A 4,973-nucleotide genomic window follows, 5' to 3' on the forward strand; every position below is an offset into this window, starting at 1 on the left:
AAGCCGGGCCGACCTCCCCAAGATGGCGACGCCGTCCTCCGCCGAGTCCCTCCCCAAGATGGCGGCGGCCGCTTGCTCAGTGTCCCTCCCCTAGATGGCGGCGGGTGCGCGGTTGGGCCTCTGTGCTCCTGACAGAGCCGTGTCAGGAGAGCTTTGGAAACACAGGCCTGAATCGATTTAAAAAAACAGCTATAGGAGAACCGGTGTAATGCCAGCACACAGCCCGCTTCCTCCTGGCCCCCTAGCTGCAGTTGGCGCCTCCCGCGTTCAGCTAAAGCAGGGCTGGGGTGCAGACCCTTAGCTCCCCCTCGCTCCGCTGTCAGGCTGAGCACGGCGAGGTGACGTGGGGGTCCCTGCCCTGAGCGCAGGCGGGAGCCCTGACTGTCAGGAGGTTCCAACTGATTTAACAAGGGCTCAGGAGAGTAAAGATGGGAAACATCAAAGAAACAAAAACATTGGGAAAAACGTTTTGGCCCTCTGGAAGGGAGAGCGCTCAGAGCCATAGAGGCACGCCTGTGGGTGCCTAGGTGGGGAAGGGAGTTCGGATTTCCACCCAGGTGCTGCTTTCAGAGCTGGTCTGAGCAGAGGAGAAGCAGATGGCTGCAGATGTACGAGGGAGGCTCCTTGTAACGGCCCCGCTAGCGGGATTACACAGTCCCAAAGCCTGAAAACACATTGTCAGGGAGGGTCCAGCACCTCTGCTCGACTGACGGCGTTTGCTGCTGGCCCGTGGGAATCTTCTGATCCCTCCCTCATGCCCGTCAGCTCTGCAGCTCTGGGGTGCTGCATGTTTTTAGGGTAGCATCCACAAGTACAGCAAGGCTGATGTCTTTCTGCGTACCTTTTCCTTTCTGTGGCCAAACATCATAGAATCTTTTTGCTTGGAAGAGACCTTAAGCTCATCAAGTCCTACCATTAACCTAGCACTGCCAAGTTAACACTAAACCATGTCCCTCAGCACCACATCTACCCGTCTTTTAAATACCTCCAGCGATGGTGACTCCACCACTTCCCTGGGCAGCCTGTTCCAGTGTTTGACAACCCTTTCCATGAAGAAACTTTTCCTAATACCCAATCTAAACCTCCTCTGGCACAACTTGATTCCATTTCCTCTTGTCCTTTTGCTTGTTACTTGGTAGAAGACACCACCACCACCCCTCACTACAACCTCCTTTCAGGCAGCTGTCAAGAGCAATAAGGTCTCCCCTCAGCCTCCTTTTCTCCAGGCTGTACAACCCCAGTTCCCTCAGCCGCTTCTCATAAGACTTGTGCTCCAGATAGAGCACATCAGCTTCGTTGCCCTTCCCTGGACATGCTCCAGCACCTCAATGTCTCTCCTGTAGTGAGGGGCCCAAAAAAGTCCCTCCCAGGTCCAATGTCCTCCTGTAGCGAGGGGCCCATCCCAGGTCCCTTCAGGATGCAAAAGTCTCAGCTGCCACCAGGGAGAAGAGGTTTGGTCTGTAAGGCTCCCTGCTCCCCTGCACCCCTCTGTGCTGGGCTTCTTCCCCAGGAAAGATCTCTGTGCTCATGGGTGCCACCATAACGCCTGTCTTGACCCTGTGGGCCATCCTCGCCCGCTCCTCTCTTCGTTAGCAGTTTGCTCCTGCACCAGGGATCTTCCTGTTTAAATATTGAAGGAGAGGCTTTTAAAATATACATTGGCGGGACTGCTGTAATTCCAGCCGGGGGCTCCAGTGACACCAGCCGTGGCCTGATTTGAAGGAAAGGGCTAGCAGCAGGCGAGCGCTGCAGCGCTCAGCCTGCGTCAGGCCACGTATGCCATGGTGGCTGCCGGTGACCCGTCTGAGAAGGAGCTGTGGGGATGGTGAAGGGTGCGCGGGCAGCCTGAGCCAGGCTGGCTGGGTTTCTCCCCAAGGAGCAGAGCAGGTTGTGACGATTCTCCGCAAAGCTCACACCAGCCTGGAACAGATGCAAGCCAGAGGCAAGGAAACGGGCAAGCCTCCACTTACGGGGTAACAGGCTGAAATAACCAGATGAGCTTCTAAAAAAAACCCCAACCCAGTGGTTCAAAATCCAATGCTGCCCTCAGCCCCTGAGCAGCTGGGAAGAAGGCTGCTCCCAGTCCCTCCAGGCTCTGTGCAGGATGGGGCTTTCTCTACTCCCCGGGTTGATTTTTTCCCTCTCTCTTTGCTTTGCACCAGTCCTGGTGTGTCTGCAAGGGAACTGCCTGCCCTGCAAAATGTCCCTGGGGCTCGAATGCCAGCTCTGGCCAGGCTGTCCTAGCTGCTGAGGACAGCGCTGAGGACCTTTCCCGGCTGGGATGAGTGAGAAGAGAGGCACCAGGAAGGGACTGCAAGGATTGCGGCCCCAGCCTGGCCAAGAAGGATGCTCAGGCCACAGTGGGGTCAGTGCCAGAGACGATGTGTATTTGCTTTGAGAAATCCCCCAGATTTAGTTCCTTATTGGGTAATTAACATTCCAGCTGCTCCTTGGTAATAGCCTCTCCAGCCCATGGGAAACCCACAGACACAGTGACAACTGCAGGCAGATTTCATAACTCAGCCGGTGACTAAACAAAAAAGGAGCCCGAGAGCCAAGGCAAATGCAAATGCTGCTCTTGACCTCTTCTCCTGCCCGGACTTTGGCCCTGGTGTAAACTGGTCCTGGCTGAGAGGGGTCAGTGGGACGCAACTGACCTGACCTGCGAAGCCCTCAGCTCCGGGCTTCCCGCAAGCAGGAATTTTTGGTGCTTGGATGTCACTGCATCTCATTCCCATGAGCCACTGGTCCAGTGGCCTTACTGGTGGCCTCGAAACAGAGACTGGAGCTGGAAGAGGCCAAAACTCTCCCCCGAGGCTGAACTCTTGCCTTCTGCTTGGTGCAGAGCGGGGTCTGCAGTTGTGGCTCTCGCAGGGCTGGTGGGTGACAGCTCCAGGCCCCTCAAAACGGCATCTTTCCTCTAATAGCCCCAGCAAAGAGGAATTCAGGACCCCAAATGCAGTTATTCACAGGTAAAACAAAAAAAAAAAAAAAAGAAAAAAAAGAAAAAAAAAGAAAAAAAAGAAAACTTTTCCATTCGGTTTTAAGGCCGTTTTTAGTTTCAGAAAGGCAGTTTGTGCATGCACACATGTAAAATGATGTGTCAGAAACAGGCAAAAGAAGATTAAAAAAGAAATCTCCAATGCTGAAGTTAAAGCACTTAAGGAATTGGCAGAGACTTCAAGAGCCGGTTTCTGGTCCTAATGAAGTCGGTGGAAGTGCTGCCATGGACTTCAAGGGGACCATAATTTGGCGGTAACTCAGTAGGGAGCTGAAAGTGTTGATTAATAAATTGGAGACAATGCGGAGGAAGCGCTGAACTTCTTTCCGACAGATGTGCTGAAGAAGAGCCTGTACGTTAAAGCATGCAGGAAAGGAACAGTTTTCCTTTGTGTTTGCAAACAGAAGATAGGGGGGAAAAAAGCTACCTGATACTCATGTAAAATGGCAGAGCTGGTATTAATAAATACCAGTGCTTTTCTGAGCAGCCTTCTGTTTCCAGGGAATAGGTCATTCTTTTAAAAAAAACGTATTAGCAAATGCCAGACCAAGCATTCAACAAATTCCTTTTTCTCTGAAGTAATTATTCAGTGGAAAACTTTACCACTGGAGATTGCGGATTCTGCAGATTGTCCTCGGAGTTGGGTGCGTGCCTTTGATTACTCATTGCTGGCTTTTTGCTCAATGATTTGTGCATGAATCTCCTCTGCTAAAACTCTTGACAGAGGTTAGTGTGGCCTCAGAAAGCCGTTCCTGGTGCAGATATGTTTTCAGGCTGAATTTGCAAATCATTTAAGGCTGAAAAAAACCCCAACCCTTTAATATCCTTTGCAGCAGTTCGCAGTTTAAAAACTTCCTGTTTGTCCCTTTTTGTTTTCTGAGCTTTCAAGTAACTTTGGCTTAGGCAAGATATTCAGAGATCTTCAGAGAAAAGGCTTGTGAGGGAAGTGAAATGTTTAAGGATAAGAAGTCTTTGACTTCAATGAATCCTTTGGAGTGCATTAGAAAATTTGCAGCCATAATTGTCTGCAATTCTTTGTGTCTCCTTCCCTACGGTTTCCTTTCTTCTTTTCTTTTTGTTTGTTTATCTGCCTGTTTCATTTGATTGAAATTGCTTCCTCGCCTCCCGTGAAGTCGGAAGCTCTCCCTGAGCATGCTGCCAAAGCCAAACCCAACAGACCTTCTGCCGCATCTCATCCCCACGGGCTGGACACGAAACTTGTCCCCAGGGGCTGGACACAAAACCTGGTGGGATCTTCTTCATGCATAGCATCCCTTCTCATGCAGGTGGTGAGACGGACCTGGGCAGCTCGTGCTGGCGATTGATGTAGACTGAAGCATGTCTCCGCATGCCGGTAGAGCACCCGGCAGCCTCCGCGGGGAGGGCCGGGGCAGGAACGGAGCGGCTTAGCCATTTCAGGCTCCTTTTTCCCCTCTCAGAGGAATGAAGGGAATTTTGTGTGTGCGCTTGCGGGTCCAGGGGCAGCCAGCCCGTGACTCGGATGTGTACCTTGAACTTGGAGTCAGGGTGGAAAAGCTGAAATGATGCGATGAACCGGCGCTCCAAAATCACGCGTGGGTTCTGCGTCTGGGGAGGAGGACGGGGATGACTTTGGGCTGAACTGGCTTCAGCAATCTGTCACGAGGGGTGCACGCACACTGGGAGAACAGTAAAAGGACTCTCTGGGGGTATTTAAAAGATGTGTAGGTGTGGCACTTAAGGACGTGGTTCGGCGGTGGACTTGGCAGTGTTAGGTTTACGGTTGGACTCGATGATCTCGAAGGACTTTTCCAACCTAAATGATTCTGTAGGAGACGGCCGCCTGGCACCCCAGTGACACCAAAGGCACTGCCTGGGCCTCACAAACTGGGACAACCCATCGCGCTGGCCCTGGGGACAGCTGTGTGAGCAGGGACCCGGTGGGAGCATGGCTGGGTCGATCATCACACGTGCCCCGGGCCCGGGGCGGGGA

Source organism: Charadrius vociferus, unplaced genomic scaffold (assembly GCF_000708025.1).
Source record: "Charadrius vociferus isolate BGI_N301 unplaced genomic scaffold, ASM70802v2 scaffold529, whole genome shotgun sequence".
Lineage (NCBI taxonomy): Eukaryota > Metazoa > Chordata > Aves > Charadriiformes > Charadriidae > Charadrius > Charadrius vociferus.